Source organism: Cydia strobilella, chromosome 2 (assembly GCF_947568885.1).
Source record: "Cydia strobilella chromosome 2, ilCydStro3.1, whole genome shotgun sequence".
In the NCBI taxonomy this organism is placed as follows: Eukaryota; Metazoa; Arthropoda; class Insecta; order Lepidoptera; family Tortricidae; genus Cydia; species Cydia strobilella.
The window spans coordinates 7,880,942-7,901,567 of NC_086042.1; the positions used below are offsets into that span (position 1 = coordinate 7,880,942).

The 20,626-nt window shown below is 36.0% G+C and overlaps 1 long non-coding RNA gene across 1 annotated transcript in view; it reads right to left on the reverse strand.

Moving 5' to 3' along the window:
- Positions 1–20,626, reverse strand: part of LOC134751441 (uncharacterized) — a 78,088-nt gene that overhangs the window by 37,392 nt on the left and 20,070 nt on the right. The window contains exon 2 of the long non-coding RNA XR_010128658.1: positions 18,016–18,055. This is a non-coding gene — a long non-coding RNA (uncharacterized LOC134751441). The remainder of the gene's footprint in view (positions 1–18,015; positions 18,056–20,626) is intronic.

Consider the following 20,626-nt stretch of genomic DNA (forward strand, 5'->3'; position numbering starts at 1 on the left):
TCATAATATTCGGGGAGCTTACCTTATTTTGCCGCTGTCTTTAATATGTTTCTTGATATTTAAGGTGCATGCGTTGTTGAATTATTCGCTCAGACACAACACACAAACAATACAATTCTATGGGAAAACATGTTGATAGATACATAACTCATAACATAAGTTTATGAGTTGATGGCTAATTTTGCAACCTAAAATGTATATGTTTATTTCTCTGTTTTGTAATTTTGAGTACAAACTACACCACCTAATATTTAATTAATATGCAGCTCAATTGACGCAACAAAGTGTCTTGCAAATTAAGACCTTATTACGTACATGTTGTAAAATTGCAATGTAAGTTTCGTTGTAATCCAACTATTAATTAACGCCGTCCTCGAAACGTCGGAGGTAAATCTTAAAACTTAAATACGCGATTAAGTCCCGTTTTACAATTTAATAATCGAATTTAAACTAACGTAAGACATAAACGACCGATCGTGAGTCGCGAGAGACTAATAAAAATACGTGAGTGAAACCGCTAATTTAGCTAAATTTAATAAATCATTGGTTTAAATAGCGCGTACCTACATAAAAAATAAATATTATGGGACAATCTTACACAAATCAACCTGCTAGTACCTATATAAGCTCAATAAGGCTTGTGTTGCGGAAACTAGACGACGTATATAATAAATATATGTATATGTGTGTGTTTATTATATAAACCATCATGTAGGTACTGGGAATTATTGTTACCGTTGAACCGGGCGCAATACGGTGGAATCAATATTTATGCATTCCCGAGAATAATAATTTATAAATTAATTTTAATTTTTATAATGAGTAATATATCTTCAATCAGTTTTATTATAAGAACGAAACAGTAAATAGAGCATAAAATTAGGTAATTATACATATTATATTAGAACTTATAACGTGCCTGTCACGCTGTAAATGCTGCTGATTGAACGCAGTAGGTCTCCTAACAATTTTAGTTAGAAAGCTATATTTGGTCCGATTTTTATATTGTTGTTTTTTTTTCGTCAGATTTCGATTAAATTTAGTGGATAGATAGAGTTCCCTTTTCTGTTCTGTATAATATACCTAAACGCAATTTAACATAAAAATCTTTGACTGAGTTACGAAAAAGTACGGTATTTTCATAACGGAAAATAACAAACATTTTTTTTGGGACAAGTTATGATCGTATTTATCCCTCCCAGAATGAGGAGCTCAACAGCTTTTACCCAAATCAAACGAAAAAACAATTCGGCCCATTTAGGCCAGATTATTACACCCATAGGTATAAGAATTGATTAATGCTCTCGGCATGAAACTAGAGGTAATAAAATAATACGTAATCAGGATAAAGGATGCTCACGTTAGACCGGGCCGTGTCCGGGCCGGAGCTTCCGGCGCTTCGTTTTCTATGGAAAGCATTCACCTGTCATGTCATAGAAAAGTAAGCGCCGGAAGCTCCGGCCCGGACACGGCCCGGTCTAACGTGAGTCATCCTTAAGTAGGAGCGTTTATACTATCTAATCCGGTCAAAAAATTTCAAATACATGTTCCCAATAAAGGTAAAATTATAATCCAACAAGTATTAGTCAAGTATACCTACTTTTACATGTATTAAAAAAAAACTTCTTATTGTTAAAGTACAAGTCATTTGTCTGTCTCCTTATCTTTCGCTTTTAAATAAAGAAAATGTTAAGAAGAGGCTAGACCTATTTTAAATAAATGATACCTAATGTACATACCTACCATAACCTACCTAGGTACCTAACTCGTACTATTAGCACTTGAAGTTTTTTTGTTTTGGCATTATCTTTGTTTTAGGCACAAAAACGGAGTAAATTTATTCAATAGCATCGCGACCTTAAGAAAACCGCTCGATCGGAATACACAATACCTATTTGAGGACTTTAATTTCAATTTGTCTTAGTCGTTACCATATCTAAAGAAAAATATGGTGGTAGTGTCTGTATTAACATAAGCATTTTAAATAAGTATTTTAAATAAGCATTTTAAATAAGTATAGGGCAGGTGTGTCAGATTACGTCCACTTATAGGAGATGCCAACTTAAAAATGCGAAAAAAAAATCTTTAAGTACCTACTCTTACTTAAATGTGTTATGTTTGTTTGCATTAGGTACTCATATTTTAGGTTAATATTACTTGATCTTAAATAATATTTACGGTTTATTTTATAAAAAAACGTACGTAATTTGAAAAAGTGTTACGTTAGTTTCCGACCACCTATGAGTTATTGAATTAAAAATCGATTATATACTTCGTACATAGTTCCTATGTTTTTTAGTTGGTTAACTAAATGCCTGCTTTAATAGGCGATATAGATCATATTGAGAGGAAAAACAAATGTATTTAGTGGATACCTATATTTAAATAAAATCAGCATATTAAATATTCGCCTAGCTATTTTGGTTTCCGTCCGTCCGTGGACGAAAACTAAATAATTCATGAAATTGGTATTGGTTCTCGTCCACTTAAAAAACATCATAAAACTGATAATTTTTGGTTTAATTATACTTTTAAGTATACATACGTGCTAAAAATATTACTTAAAATAGCTAGAACGGTTAATAAACATACCATGAACATTCCCGCCTAAACTTTTTTTCTTGGTTTTATGACCTCTGAAAGGCACGGATGCGAAGCTGCAACTAATAATGTTTTATTTTTAATTTGCAATTATTTAAGTAGATAGATCTATTGTTTAGACATCAAGGATTTAAATAAGTCCAAAATTGTGCGGGAGGTTTATATTTAAATTATACGCAATTATTTGTAGCAGCTCCGCCAAGTGGACGAAAACTGACGCAATTACCCTGTTTTACTAAGAATATTTTGCTATGTCAGGCGAAAATAAGATCACGTTCATGTACTACGTAATAGGTAGATACCTAAAGATTTCTGCATTGGTCAGGAAACTTGAGTTCTTTCAGTTCTATATTTGAGGAACTCAACTCGTTTTTACGAGACTGCACTTAAAAAACTTCCGAGTTTTTAAGTCCCGAGTCTAGTCCTTTATTCAGTATTTTTTAAGCGCAACTGGTTTTATCTAAAGAAATACAAATACATATGTAGCAGTAAAGAAAATAAGCGTTATTGTAATGTGTATGTACTTAACCCATGAATTTTACATGAAGACAATGCATTGTATTTTTTTGTTTAAAAATGAGTTTTCTGATAAGGACTCAAGAAAGAAAAATTCAAAAGGCATTGTCTTAATGTAAAATTTATGGGTTAGGTACACCATTCAATAACGCTTATTTAATTTAATGCTATTACTGGTATTAAATACAACCTACTTGGAAATTAGATACAACTCATACAACCTACAAAATTGTCGACAGAGACTTTATTCATAGTAGGCTCGAGTCCTTTCAAGTTGCGCTTAAAAAGAGTAAAGACTTATTATAGAGGTCTCGACTCGGAACTCTAAATACTCGGAAGTTTTTAGCGTCGAGTCTCGTAAGAACGAGTCGAGTTTGTCAAATTTAGACTCAAAAGACTCGATTTCCTGCCAACACTGGGTATACATATACTTAGTAGCAAATAATAATTAGTGTAGGTTTTCAATTCTTCTCGGGGCAGAGGTGTAGGGTTAGAGCCGGCGTAGCTTTATTTGACGTTCATAAGCGCATTTATAATATGCCTACTTGAATAATAAACTATCTTTATCTTTATCTTTAATTGTCTCTCCCATTTAATGAACAGAAGGCTTAGCTTACGGTAAACGCTTATCGCATCGCATTATACCTTTACATATATTATTCATATCGTTAGAATACAGTTCCCTTGGTAAGAACAAAGGGTAATTTAGTTATGTAATTCCTTTTTTTGGATATGAAATAAATCACCTGATAAATTATTAGATTTATTTATTCTTTAATATAATAGCTTTTTATTCTTGGATTTAGTAAAAGATTTAACTCAAGCTACAATAAGTAGAATGATATCGGATTAGACAAGAATGATTATATCCTCAATTTCGTTTTAACTAAATTCCGTTTTTCCCCTATCTATGAACTGCTCACTTATTACGCTTGACGATCCAACGGTTCGGCCAGCAAGACTCGCGCCTAATAGCGAACGGTCCAACAAACGCTTAAGCTGCTTCATTTATCTTACCGTGCCGCTAAGCATGTACATCTGCATTTGAAAACCCATTCAATTTTATACCTTATCCTCATGCAACAAGTTGCATATTTAAATAAGTTTTTAAAGTGAGTTACGGTGGTTATCTTAGCACGGCAGTGGATGACCGAATGCACTCCAGTGGGCAAGTGTTGTCTTACCTATCCGTTATGATGTAAGGATGGACAAGACAGTGGAAGTGCATTAGGAAATTAGGCGTGATGGGTTTCGGTAATATTTGGATGACGACGTCAAGTTATATTATAAATAATGTTTTGGGAAATGTAAGTTAGCGATAATGTAAAAGTCAAAAGTCAAAAGCATTTATTTGTTCAACATAAGTAAGGTACATAAGTACAAGTCTCACATAATCATTACAAAAGATAATTCACCGAGTATTGAGACAATTAAATACATGAAACCTCTAACATTATATTAAATATTCCATTGAGTTACGAAATTTTTAAACACGCATTAAGTCGATATTTTAGATAAATCAAAGGATCTTGTAAAGTAATGGGTGAGGATCTACCCATATTTTTTGTCAAAACTCAACAAAAAATTATTAATAACCAATTAAAAGTCACATGAAGTAGGGTAGTAGTAGGGTCCATGATTGTACTCACTATATTTTAAGAACATCTGTAATACCATGGTTGCAACGGATAAATGAAATGAAATGAAATGAAATGAACCCACAGCCAAAGAGCCGCTCCCATACAATCGAAGTTATACTCTCATTGTAAAACGACATGCTTTATTACATGAACATTTACGTAACAAAATATTTAAGTATGGTAGTAGTTGTCGTTGCTAAAAAAGTTATACAAAGAAAAAAGAGAGAATCTAATTTCTTTATATTAAACAATTCTACACCAATCACGACCCTGAATCACGACAAGAATTTTCTAACACATTTAACGTGTAATAACGAAGTATTGAAGTAAGATTAACAGGGTGTTAACAAGAAATGGTGGGATTTGTTGAGTTTATTAAAGCACAGACATCACTCCATTCACTTACCGAGCTCGGGCGAGAAAACACAGAAAAACCTATGTAAGTTAGCTCTAGTATAAAATCGCATTTGCGAGGCCCTTTTCTTTTACTGTGCTCGAAGGGGCCTCGCGCGAGGCCCCCCTTGGGGCGCGAGGTCGTGGGCGACGGCCCACTTCGCCCACGCCTAGCTACGCCACTGGTTATTGTTAGTACTCGATCATTTTGAGTCTAAATTTTAAGAAGTCAAGACGTTTTTATGAGACTGCGGTAAAAAACTTACGAGTCTTTTAAGCCCCGAGCCGAACCCTTTCTTGAGTCTAGGACTCGAGCCTTTAAATAAAGACTCCGCCAACAATTTGTAGACCTCATCTTAATACTAGTAGCAGTAAAGTAAATAAGCGTTATTAAATGGTATACCTAACCCATGAATTTGACATAAAGACAGTGCATTTTGAACTTTTTGATTTACAAAAAAATTAGAGTTCTCTGAACCTCTACAAAAGACTCGTATCGGGTCTCTAACAACTTGAAAAGAACTCTAGTTTCGACTTAATTATATGAGTCTGAAAAACATAGTCGAGTCTTAAAGCAGAGGACTCGATGGACACGATTCTTAACCAATGATACGTACAGTTGTTAGGAATTTGGGGTTACGTTACGCTGGTCTTAAATACTTGATTCGCTAGAGCTCGCGCAGCCAATGAGAAGCCAAGGCATACGGAGCGCGGCAATAGGTTTGCGTTTTAATCCTACACATTTGGGATACTTTATATGCAAAGATATATGTACCTAACTCCGTATAAGATAAACAAAGTCTAAGGAAAAAACGTGCCTCGGAAATCAAGAAAAAGTCATTCTCGAAAAGATGGCGCCACACCTTTGGCCTATACTCGGCTAGGTGCCGTTGATGACACCGTTTGATATTTAACAAATTTAACACATATCAGTGAAGGAACATGGGTCAAAATCATATAGCGTTCTAAAAAAAAAACAAAAAAAACCACATTTATCCATATATAATTTTTTTGTTATTTTTATACATTTTAATTTCTCGTTTTAATCTGTGTCGATAGATGGCAGTGCATTTACTATGACAATATGCTATCTATACTCTTTGCTACATGTAATGTATTCGTAGAGGCCTTGAAACAGGGACGGATTATTGGATATCAAAACCATTTTATTTAGAACTGTTTATTTGTTTTTAGAAATAATGAAAATAAGATAACCTGCTCAAATATTTGTTTGTTTACCCGTATTTTCGTACACTGTGTGCGAAATGCAGGCTTTTAAAGGGGTGGATGGTAATCAAGAACAGGCAAGTCGGGATTGTAAGGGTCCCGACATTCCCGACCAACTCGTATGCTCCCATTGTTGACTAAGCGCAACAAAGTCGAATACTCCCATGAACCAGCTTTATACTTTGACTTTGATATCCGTGACAACTGTGCGTAATCAGACGTACTTTTACTGGTTTACTTAAGCGTTGGACTCTATTAGCAATGGGAATAGCACGCCAGGGCTAAGGTAAAAAGCCTTTAAGCTCTATTTTCCCGCGATTGCCTTTCAAGTCAGCCAGACACACTCGTATACTTATGGATACCAAAGTAGCCAAAGGGTACAAGCTTCAAGCCAGCAAAAAGGTACGAATTATGTTTGCACTTTTGCAGGGTTTTTTTATGTCTTGTTTGAAATATTTTATGAAAAGGAAACCTCTCAAAGCTAAGGTGCAAAAGCTTATATAGGAGTAGGTACAACTTACAAATGTATTAACTTTAGGTACTTACTCTAAATTTCATGTACCAATCAAGGCCGTTTTAGTAAATATATTTAGAATTGCGTAAACCTACGAGTAAGTACATAACTACATGAATTGGTTATTTTGAGAATATATCGACATTTTTAGACTATCCGTAAGGTTAATTTAATCCAAAGCCTTGAGATAGATATACGTTGTTCATGTTTATGCCCGACGAAGCATCAAACTTCTAGTGGACCTATGTAAATAAAGGCCCGCAATATTTGTCGTCTTTGGCGGTCCCATCGCGACTACTGTTTGCACGCTCACAATTTCATAAAATTCAATTTTATCCAAACTAAACCTTAAAAACACAACTTAAACTCTGTTCTCATTTGAACGAGAAACTCAACATATTTTAGTAAAAGATAATGGACCATCGTCACGACAGAATAGAATACGTTTTCGGATACAAGGTTTCTCGGGGCGCTCAGTTGCAGTGCTGCTTGGCTAAGCAGTTTTGAGATGAGATCCAGTTTTTGGCACCCGTTCTCTTCGTTTCGTTCGAACTTATTTGTCTTTAATGTTATTCGGTTAATTAAAGCATATTAAATTGGATTTTTCCGTTTAAAAATTTGCAATTTGTGTGCTGTGACATTACGTTACGACCATGATTTTGCGGTACCCGCAGTCAGCTTGGAAATTAGCTGTAATTTTTAGTGGTCATGTCTTGTATTTTGTTTAATTGATATAATACCTGTAATACCTACTTACTTTAACTGCCACCAGAAAATGTTAACTAAAAAAGGTTTTTTAATATTTATAAACGAGTAGGTACTACTTCTACCAACTTGTTAAAACCTAGTAGGTTTTACCTACCTAAAAATTTTTTTTGTGATAAATAATTGAATGGATTTATCTTCTTTTGTTTATTTCAGGATCCCCTACGCTGTTGTCGGCCGCCATTGCCATTCAATTTTCCCAAATGCATCAGGTAGATATCCGAGCAATACGAGGAAATAACGAAACCATTTGGGAATCGGTACCTTTACGCCTTAATACAGCTCAAGAGATTTCCCTGTGTCCATTCCATTCCATATATCCAGGCGGATCACGTAAAACGTGGAATACCGTAGTATGGTTTTCCTTTCGGTAACATTTGCCGGCCCTAGAGACTTGTTACGCTGTATATACACGACACGAGGAATATTTTGTTCAAATATAATCAGGGATGCGACGCCCAATTTCTCTTGTTTTTATCCTACGTTATGGTATATGGAGGACCGAGCAACGCAAATGTTTGGCCCCATATTGGATTGGGTAGGGTATGGCTGATTTATGTAGACAAACAAGTACAGTAAGTGACATACCTCAGTGTAACCCGCTTCCTGGACGTGGGGCGTAAATCGTGCATACTATGTTGCAAAGACAAATACTGAACTTTTGATTAAATTTTGACGTGGCACATTGTAGGGTTTTGTTTAAGTACATATGAGTTTAGGTAAACGTGCAGAATTGAAGGAAATATTGTACGCTAATATTACCTAAGTATCTGCCTACAACTACTTACATGTCTGTACCCAAATGTCTACCAAACATAAATTATTTAAAAAAACGATATTTTTTTAAGGTATTTGATAAAGCAAGAATAACTCATTTAAAATATAGCTTTTAATTTTAAAATTAAAAGTTAAAAGTTATCAAATGATTACTGATAGGTATTCGGCTAAAGTTATACTTAGGTTAACATATTTAACCCAAGTAATACATCCGTGTAAAACCAAATATAAAAGACGCCTCTTATCTTTCTCTTAAGCTTACTTACCTTTGCAATTTTCTTTAAACAGAAAAAGCTCTACAAATATACGTTGACAATATTCCAGCGGTGTAAACAAGGTGAGCGTACCCGTGGGCCTTCAATAATATAAAACATGCTCATATCGCGCGCCTACATTTGGGATCCTCCCCTATCTACACTGTTGCACGTGAGATGGCAGGTAAGTACAGGCAAGGGCATAAATATATATACATTCCCAAAATTTCAAAAATATGTGTACGCTCTTACACCTTAGACAATAAATTCGTGTTCACATATTTTTGAGCCATTTGTCTGGATCGATATTTTTGCCTTCGACTGTACCTACCTGAAAAGTGCCGTGTTTTGTTTTTAATAAAAACTGACACAACGCCGGTAGTTCTGAAGAAACATAATTAGCAAAATGAGCTAACTTAAGGTTTTTAAGGCACTTTCCCTCCAGGGCCCATCCATTATTTCCACACTGTATATATACATAGGTACTCATGTTGTTTTCAACTCTTAGTTTTCAAGTATTGTTTGCTTTGTGTTAATGTTTATTTTGATAGTTTTATTTTAATAGGAACATATGGCGCCTTCCATATTCCTGCTTTGCTCTTAGATTACCCGTATGCCACGACTTTTTTGTTTAATAAAAAATACAATTAACTAATTGACCGAAGCGTAGCGAAGGTCTACGGTTTGACTCGGGCGTTTTGCTTTTGTATGTCCGGATGTTCTCCTCTACAGGTCGCAATTCTCAACCGATTCTCGTGAAATTTTGTGACCAAATTTTATGATGAAATAGAATTTTTTTGTCGATCCGGTTTTTGGAAATTGTTCAAAATGGCCGAGCCGTGATAGCTCGCGCCTAAACAAATAGTCGTATCGATATCATAATAGTATTTTCTTTTTGAGACATGTTTACAGTTTAAATATCGAAAAATGCAAATAATTTGTATCACTGGTTTTGGCGGTATTTAGATATTTAGTTTTTACTCGAGAATAAGTAGCCGAATTTCGTCAGCTTATCTAAGAACTATCATAGCGTGTTTTGCAAACATTCGCTTTTTTTGTTTGCAATGGGTGGTCCCTGGTTCGATCCCCAGTGATTGTATGCTGCTACATAACTTTTTGTATTTTTTTTACACTTAAATTTCGTATTGTTTGTAATTATTTTTTATTTTTCTGTTTTGAAAAAATGAAAAAAAAAAACTTATTTTTAATTGCACAAGCGCGGGCTGCGTATTTGTAAAATTTTTACTTAATTAGCTTTTATTTAACTAGCCCTAAAAATATGTTTTATTGTTATTTTAATTTTCTAAAGTGTTCTAAACGGCGGAGCCATACATTTATTCAGCTTTAAGTGGTTCTCCTTATGTGAATTTCATACAATATTAATTACAGTTTTTCTCTTAATATGTACGTAGAATTTTTTCACGATTAACTTAAGTAGTATATTAGGTATAGATTCGTTTGTCTAAGCAGGTTTATGGAGCCAATTATTCAATAATATTTTTGAATAATTCGTTAAAAAAATTGAGAAATTTTTGCTCAAGGCCTGTTTGTGTGAGTGACCTTTACACTATCCATGTCAAACAAGATGGTGAAGTTAAGTTTAATAATAACTAACAAAGATGTCAGATGTCACTTCAACACAGGTGACCTAACTAAGTAGTGCCTAATTTGCTCGATAGGTGGTGACATCGTGAGATTCGTGAGGTAGAAATAGAAACGGGCCCAAAGGGTAAAAACGGGACCCTCTATTACTAAGATTCCTCTGCCCGTCTGTCTATCACCAGGCTGTATCTCATGAACCGTGATAGCTAGACAGTTGAAATTTTCATAGATGATGTATTTCTGTTGCCGATATAACAACAAATACTAAAAAGTAAGCGCTTGATTGCGTGTGGCTCCCTTCATTATATCTCCACTACTAAGCATTTCAATACTTTTAGAAATTCAAAAATCAGCCAGGTATACGGGCTGGTTTGGGTCAGTGAAGGCAGCTACCAGATCCCGTGCTGCTACTCGAAAATGGTCTTAGAAGACCTTCCCTCAATTTCAAATGGGGTTGGCCGGTCGAAGTGTTTAGCAGATGGCGCCAGCATAGCTTGCCCTGTCAATCCCTAGAATTGCGTCAAATTTTTGTTATTTTAATGCCCTGGATGCCAGCTTTTTAAGCCAAATCTCATAGAAAAAGGGGCAAGCTATGATGGCGCCATCTCTGCAAACCTTTAAAAGTTGCCAACCCCATTAATGAAAATAATTTTACAGATTTTGGAAAAAACATAGGTACAAGGTGCGAAAGTTCATATTTGACAAACTTTTTTTTGACGTGAAACGTAAGGTGAACGTGACACATCCATCTTAAGCTATGCTCGCGAGGTCTACAGCTCACAGAGCCACTAGTTAATTAACTGCTACTATACAATACACTATGTTCAATAATAATACAATACACTGTAAATAAATAAACATAGGTAATTGAATAATTAGGATTGCGCATTCATTTAAATTATCATAACTGTCGTCTTGATATCTATAGTATGATTTACCTTACTTAGTTAATTTCAATATGGAATGATTATAATTCAATATACTTAACCTTTATCTATTGTATTTCTAGTCAGTACCTACCCGTTAATGATCAACTAACAATTACTTATCAAATAATAAGTATTAATTTATTAGCAGTATAACAACCTATCGACCGAAAAAGATCGCTTTTATATACTTCTTCGTAGTAGTATATAACGACATTGCATTAATGATTATTACCAAACCGATATCATACCTGACTCGAATTCCAAACTCGCCCAGAGAAGTAAAAACCGAAATATTGATTATCACGAATATGAGATTGACCTCAGGGCCTCGAGTCGTAACTTCAAGCCAATGGTCACGTAGACGAGCAATGGCTACCAAAATGATAGTCCCTGTTAACCGGACTAACCGACCTTCATAGAATAAAGGATCAGAGTCTGCATTTCGATAGGTAACCAAAATTTATTAAATAACAAATAAGCTTAAGTTACGACAGCTTATCGCGAGGTCTACAGCTCACAGAGCCCTAGTGGCTATGGCTATACGCCCCTGGCTAACAGGTTTTACAATTGAGCAAAGAAAAGAAACTATTTGATTCCTAATCAAGTTTTAAAATCGACCTGTCGTGTTAAGACATTACTGGCCACACGAACTTTTAGAACGTAGATAACTTCGTCTGCACCAAGGGCCTGACACTCTTTGATAGAGAAAGATAGTCTTATTGCGATTCCTATAAGAGAAAAGAGAAAATAGTGCCATGCTTTGTTTTTATCACCGACCGGGCATTTTTTCATGGTCGGGTTATGGCATCATAGCAAGGAGGCGATGGCGAAAAATCGAAATTTATAAGAGTGAAAGAGATAAAGAATTTTGCTGCCATACATGAAACTGTCAATACTATCTATGTTCTGCACCGGTGGAAAATGGAAACCAATAAGATCGTACACGGAGTTTGGTTACCTAATTGACTTTGCGACTCAGGCATCAGGAGCCCGAATCAAATTTAACAATTTTGATATGGTTTTGATCTCGACCTTAAAGATGTTCGTGTGCCGCATGCGAAAAGATGTGAAAGTCGTGCGTGATGTGATGCGCGCCAATCACCAAAACCACTGTCAAGGTCGTATCAAAACCATGTAAACCAGTTCAAAACTTTACTATACTCTGGCACAGCGACCTTGTTAGTCTGTGCGGAAAGAGAAGTCGTGGAACCCACCCATACATTCTACGACTTATCTTTCCGAAATTTTATAGAAAAACGCGGCATAAAAAATGTAGGCGCAAAGGGTTGAGCTCCCATAGAAAATTTGAAATTAGTGCATTTTTCTACTGACAAGGGGGTGTTTGTCTATACAACATTTTTGATTATATTATAATCAACCTCCTGTCCATAGCATACTACAGAGTGCCCAGTGACTGTGTGGTTTAAAATGTACTTTATATGCAAGCACCGATATTACTTCCTATCTTAACCTCCTACTGCAAAATTACATATCTGCGCATTTCAAAGATATCCTTATGACAATAATTAGTACCTTTCAATGTACATACATGAATTTCTAAATAAGGGGAATGAACCTTAAAGTGTGACAGGTGTATACTATGTATATGTATATGTATATGTATATGTATATGTATAGATTGTTTGTACGAAAAAAACCAAATTGATTAGTAAGTTAATAGTTACTTACTTCAAATTTCAATATGTGTTTAGTGGTACTGCTACATGTTTTTGTACAAAGCTCATTTGCCTATGCACAGCCATGGAAGATATCCACGCATTTCTTTAATTTCTGGAGTGGTAAAGTCTGAGGTCAGAATCTATCTCCTCGCGGTTCACCCCAGGCAACGGATACAGCAGTCTGTATCAGATCTAGCTTGCCAGGAACAGTTTCCTGGCAAGCTAGATCTGCTCCCTCTGAGCCTCCTAGCTATGCCTTTGTTCAAAGTCCTCGAGTTTTTGTCTATTCGACATAATATCGAAATCTCTAACAAAAACATATGAAACACTCTTTGATCATGAGTCAAAAGCCGAACGTATCTCGTTACGCTAACAAGCCATCTACGACAATGGGATATTCTTTGCACGGGCGGCGAGCACGTCCGTCGGACGTCGCTCGATCGGAATATTATACGAACTATCTACTCGCTTTTGATAAACTGTCCATTTCAACCGCTGCTGCTACCCAGCCAAATATGGAGTAAAACTACTTTGTAATTTTCATAGTTTTTAATAATTTTAGTATACCTAGGTGTCTGTAATCATTTAGATGTTACCTATCTGATATCGGATGTCATTTTCAGTTACGACTACAAAGAAACAAAAAACTTTTTTTACATTTTTCATACATTTTATTTTGTTAGTTCCAAAAAAAAGCGTTTATTAAAAAAATAAAAGGACTTTATGCCATAGGGCATTTTCTAGCAGCTATTTTTCTACGAAGGTCATCCGACAACCGATATGGGATCGGACAATGTAAATCTCTTATTGCATTTTGTCCAACTGCAATATGACAAAGTAAGTTTCAAATAATTTTTAATCAGAGCAATCAATTAAATTTGTTACTTTATGCATCGCGGACAGTCCTACACCCAACAAGAGTGAGTAACTTAATTGGATTTAATGTTTTTTGTTATTGGACTAGGTGTTAATTTGATTGCTTGTAAAGTACTGGGGCATAATATAGTCATAAAATTATTAGCGAGAATAACAACGCTGGAGAAACAAAAAGTGATATCCACATCAAGAACCCCTGTTTCTTAGTCTTTTTATGAAATATTTGGAATGGAACCAAATTGATAAGTAAGTTAATAGTTACGTCAAATTTCAATATGTGTTAGTGGTAGTTGTAAAAACATATGAAACACTCTTTGATCATGTCAAAAGCCGAACGTATTAATATATATGGCCGAAATATTTTTAAGGACTCAATTCGTATACAATCTATTCAATAATTTCCATTGTGGAACAAAAATTGACAAGTCATGGCAAATTTTCGTTTCTCAATAGAACAATAAAATTTAAATTGCAGACGAATTAAGACATTATGACAAGTCCTGTTTCCTGAAAGCCACGTCTTTTCACGAAAACTTCGCCTAATCTATAGGATTGAATTCATCAATTTACCAAGGATCATTATTATCTCCATCTTTGTCTTACGCGGTCTGTTGCATCAGAGCAGTGACGTCACTTTATGGCCTGGCCAGAATAACGTTCCATGTGGCCTTGGGTGCCATAATCACATGTGGCATTTTTCCTACTAACGGTGAACTTTTATAGCATGTTTCGAACTCAATGGACACACAGATCTTCTGCGTACGTGCTAATTTTGCTAGCATCTAATTAGCAGTGAAGATATTTACACAATTACGTATTAAGACAGCATTTTACAGGTGTGCCAGGTTACAGTGTGCCTTCAAAATAAGAAAACACTTTAGTTTAATTTAATAAACATGTCGGACGCATACAAACAATTTACATTTTTTTTCATCTTTTAATATTTTTGATTACAAAACCAGAAAACCACTAACAAATGAGATATGCGTGCCAAAGTCTCACTAGCTGTTTTTCTAATTCAATTGTCCTACATTGCGACTGAAGCGAAAATAGTTAAAACGTCACTGATATACCGTCGGCGAGTTGTGTGTCGCAACTTTTAATTCCCGTATCATCGTACACGCCTCGAGTCAGGTGAGCCGCCATTGTGCCCCCCCCCCTTTACCCCCCGCGGCTCCATGCAAATGAGAACGAAACGGGCCGCGCTCGCGGACCGCTCCGACGGTTATTTATCTCTGATTGACTCGGTTTATTCCACTTTGACAGCCAGGTTCCAATTTCAAACCGAATCGGCTCGTGGATATTATTATGTAAATTCACGTGCATGTTAATTCCATGCTTCATTTTTGACAGAACAAAGGCCTTTTTTTAGTTACAAGACGAGAATACTGATAGGGCCGGCACCAAAGCCATTAGCCATATATTCTTATTAAGTTTGGTGAAATTTTATTGCATGTTGTCTTTGCTGATTTACGTTAATCATTCCGTCGATTATGGTCGGTTCAAGTTGAAATACAAAAAAGGTTTTAAAAGCGTTATCAATGCTGACAGGGAACTTAATATGTAGGTAGTTTCCTAAACTTGACAAACGGATTTGGATCTGTACGACAAACTTCTAAAGAACTTAAGCAAAAGATACCGAGCTTGGCACGACCTACTTTTCCAAGTAGTATGCAGGAGACAATAGATTCGTAGATATCTATGAAGGTAAAGTCTTGTAACTTCGTGAATATTAGTTGAGTTAGGGAATAAAACTGAAACATTTAAGTACCTATAAGCACAAAAGTAAAGTGCCATCTTGGAATAATTTTAGCTTAAGATGGCATGATATTCGAACTCATCATCCGTAGACGGTAACAGGTCCCTGGAAGGTAAGCCACTAAGCTGAATACATTACGGATAGATACGTGAACTAGCTACATAATATACTGGTCCCACGTACTACGAGTCCCGATGGCAGGCTGAACGACTATTTTTCGCAAGTCACGTCTCCGCGAGCTTATCAGGCGTTAGGTTTGATGATAATAAGAGATACCGCGAACCATGCGCGGCGTATGTGCTGGATACGGCTGACCCTACTAGCCAAGGAAACATCGATATTTAAGTGTTTTTCTTTCTTGAAGGAACTTTCAGTACATTTAATATGTTTATCGTTTAGTTCACAGATTAAGAGTAAGTTTTAAAGGAATACAAAAAAAAATATAAAAGCCATACCAAATATAAGCAATCATAAAATTTATTACCTACTCACGTTAGACAAAAAGTCGTCAGTTATTTTATTTATTTGGTTACTAAAACTTTAGGTTTTATCAGGTAATAAATATAATTAAATAAAATTAACGCAAGGCGTCTATTACCCCAATAGCGTCTTTCTCCAAAATTTCTCAATGTTACCTAGCTTTAGCATAAAGATAGTTGAACTCCGAAATAAGAACTCTGTAAGGATATTCTTCATTCAAAATAGTATAGGTACCTACTATTCTTATTATATCATAGTTTCTATACTATTCCGTTCACTTCTAGTAGTGTATCTGCCGACCAGCATTCAGCCCGCGTATCACCGAGTCAATATCAATAAATAGGAAGTTGGGAAATTGGATGTTCGGCTCGACACGGCGGCCGTAATAACATAGTAATGAGAGCTACTCGTAAAAATATGGCTGCAATGTGGATGAGGTCATCAATGAAAATCTACTAAATTACTAAGCAAGTAGGTATACTTAATAGTAAGTTAATAAGAATACAGTCGACTGTACTTTTCCGTTCACTTCTAGCAGCGTATCTGCCGACCAGCATTCAGCAGTCAATATCAATAAATGGGAAATTTGTAAATTGGATATTCGGCTCGACGCAGCGGCCGTAATAACATAGTAATGAGAGCTACTTACAAGTAAAAACTAAAAATATGGCTGTTGGAAGGAGTTGGAATCTCAACAGAAATACATCATCTGTGAAAATTTCAACTGTCTAGCTATCATGGATCATGAGACACAGCCTGGTGACAGACAGACGGACAGCGGAGTCTTAGTGATAGGCTCCCGTTTTTACCCGAGGAGGGTGCGGAACCCTAAAAACAAATGCTTAGATTAAGACCAGCACTCTTAGAGGATATAACCAAACGGAGACGCCTTGTCTGTAATTTTCTGTACAAAACAGTCTGCCGATTTTTGCGGGGGACGGGCACGTCAAATGTATATGTAACGTAAAAATAGCCATCGCAGATAAACGTCAGTCCATACATTGTGTATGACCATTGGCCGCCTATGTTCGACAGAGGGGAACACCTGTTAATGGCTACTCCGTTTGGTTATAAAAATATATCAGGAAAATTTATGTCATAATTAAATTATTTTCATTTGTGAGATGCTATTTATAAATCTAATTGGCTGCATTATTTCTTCGTTTAAAATACCTACTCTTATAAATTCACGGGTCCCATCCCGGGGGATACATCCCGGTCCCGGTCCCGGTAAAAGCGTGCGTGGGGATACAGATCCAACACGTAGAGTCCCTATGGAGAAGAAGAAGAGAGGCACAGTGGCTGTTACCAGCGTCTTATGCATCTTTCACTTCCACCCCTGAAGCATATAGCTCTAACGACTCCTCTCTAGACGGACAATGAAGGCAAGTCAGAGCAGAGAATCCTGCGGCACCCCTTGAGGTCCACTCCGACCGACAAAACCACGCCGGAGACCCTGACCGACTCTCGGGAGCGCTCGGTTCCGTGCTAGACCGCGGGCCAGTAACAGATTTCCATGACCAATCGCCTCCGGGGAGAAAACTCGTATAGTGGTTAACGGCTATGTATGATGAACCCTCGTGAACGTCAGCTGCCGCTTCGTTGATGGGTTGAGGAATGGCAGCAAATAAAGTCTATAAAAAAATTTAGTCATCGCCTCCCGCTTGATACTTTGTCAGATGATAGTTTAGATGATATTGTGAATAAACAAAATAGTCAGCCGATTGTATCGTGAAGACCGTGTTACGCGTTTCGGTGGCTGCCATTCCTCAACCCACCAACGGAGCGGCAGCTGACGTTCACGAGGGTTCATCATACATAGCCGTTAACCGCTATACGAGTTTCCGCCCGGGAGGCGATGACTGACGAAATTTGCACCTGGCTCGCGGTCTATTAGGTCGTTACTCCCCAACAGCTCGCCACAAGCTGGTCTACGTTTATTATTATTATTTTTCAATCAATAGTTTTATTATTATTTCAATCCTAACTATCAATTAACATACCGTTGTCTCGTTCGCACTCGCCATCCATGCAATGCAAATCCTGCAACAAAACAATGCCATTAATAAAACAAAATAGTTCCGCCAATATTGCGAGTTGCATCAGCCTACAAGAATTGATTCGACATTGACACGGGACGCATGCGTATACTGGCCTAATTCAGCGCGCCAGCAAGAGACAATGAGATGCAACTATGCAAGGGTCAGAAAGGGATGGATATGCAGTGTAAAGTTTCGAGTGTGACGTCGATTTAGAACATGGCGCATATTGCAACTGCATGCATTTTGAAGGAGCGATGCAGTTTATGAATTTATTATTAATATTACTCGTATTATTCTGGCATAGTTTATCGCCATACCTATTTTTAAATTTTGAGTAGCTTTTGCTATTAATGTATTCCAAATTGGAGTTCTAAAGTAAGTCTTTATCTATTGGAAACATGAGACGCCACTTTGGTTAATTGTATTACGTATTTGGTTGTCTTAATTGAGACGGGTAAGAAAGAATGTTGATTCGGTACGTTTTTATTAGGGTTCCGCACCCAAAGGGTAAAAACGGGACCCTATTACTAAGACTCCGCTGTCCGTCTGTCTGTCTGTCACCAGGCTGTATCACATGAACCGTGATAGCTAGACAGTTGAAATTTTCACAGATAACGTATTTCTGTTGGCGCTATAACAACAAATACTAAAGAGTACGGAACGCCCTAGGTAGGCGAGTCCGACTGGCACTTGTCCGGTTTTTATAATTAGATTTGTCCGTACATAATTAATTACATAGGATTCGAAACGTCGGGATGTATTATAAATTCAATATACGCGATATAATCCGTTTTCATAGTTTTATTTCATGAGTAACTATCGCGGTAACCGAAGACAATATTACATAGGATTGTTTTTCCTATTCTTTAGAAACTAATATTAGTACAATAAATTAACTTCTTAATTAATACCTAGTATATAGGTACCTAGCTAAAACTGGTGAACAAAACTTGCATAGAAAATTTAATATTCTCGAGCATTTGTTTATAATAAGCAATTGCACGTCAAAGATATATATGTAAGTATGTAACTTCGTATAAGATAAGTAAAGTCTAAAGAAAAAACGTGCCTCGTTTGACATTTAACAATTTTAACACATATATCAGTGAAAGAACATAGGTCAAATTCATTTGATATCCAAGCTAACAAGCAAGCAAGCAAGCAAGCTAGCAAGCTAAGTCATTGATTAATCATGATTTATTGAGTTAGCTACCACATAATTCAAACTAATTTTATTTGTGTCAAGTATTACTTAGAATGCATTAAAATAATGATAGAGCCCGAAAAAGGTATTTCTAATCGTTTCCAATGATATCCTGCACCTATAAAAAATATATATTAATCGTTTTTCCTCCTTTAAAATTAGCGATCTTGTATAAATAAGTCGATATACAACTTACAACATTAATGAGTACCTATTAAGCACAAAGTTCCACGCGTTTGTTAAAGGGTATTCTGGTAATTGTACAATTTGGCGCGAGTAAATAAAAGTTTAAACAGATTAAAGTGGGTAACGAGCCGCGGGGAGGGGGGAGGAGGGCACAATTATCTCGTCCTATTTTCCGCGTCTAATTTCGCGTTAGGTTTACCCTTAAAGATAAGACACACGAAGGAAAATATTGAAATTAATTTACTTAAACCGAAAAAATTTGTGCGTGACAAGGTCGTCGAATTGGGCAAAAGGGAGAGGACCCCCGCTCCGAATCGTTTCTGGTGCAGAGGCTGTCCATAGCCATCCAGCGGGGTAATGCCGTGAGCATTATGGGCACTTTTGAACGAACGAACGGGTTTGATTAATATTTACATCGTGTAATTATACTAATTATGTAATTATTTGTTTGGAAATATATTTTTATGTTTACGAATAATAAAAATAAATAAGTAGGTATCGTGTATATTTTGAACACAATGAAAATGGAATATTTTAAATATTACAAAACTGTAACACTGTATAACGTTAATTAATTTAAATTTAATTGTATATTCATAAATTTTCAAAACTAACTTAGGTATTTTAGTCATCATAGAGATCTAGGCTATTGTTGGCTTATTTTAGCTTATTTAAAAAAAGTATATTTAGATAAAGTCGAAAAAATGCCCATATTCCAAATACGATACAAGGAGCACTTTCTGCTGCATGTGGATTGGATGTGCTTCCACTGAGTTACACGAGTGTACTTATGTTATACAAGTGTGCCATAAACTAAGATTTGGAATTGTTCGTTGACTTTAATAGAGAATTTATACAAGAAAAATAGTAGTTTATGTGACTGCTACATAATGAAAGGCATTAAAATACGAGTGTGGGTTAAAAGGACCACACGAGTGCTTGAATGCCTAATTATGTACAGTTACATACACTATTTTATCTACACACATATTATAAACTTTCTATGATATATTCACCCACCTCATACGAGTATTAAGGCCGACAATCGTTGCTCTCTGGCTTAACTCGCGGATATGAGATGGCGTCTCCGAAATATCTTTATCGCTCATTTTACACGAAACTTTTACTATAGTTAGTCTAAAAACAACAAAACAAATTATTTTTTTACTTACAAACTACAAA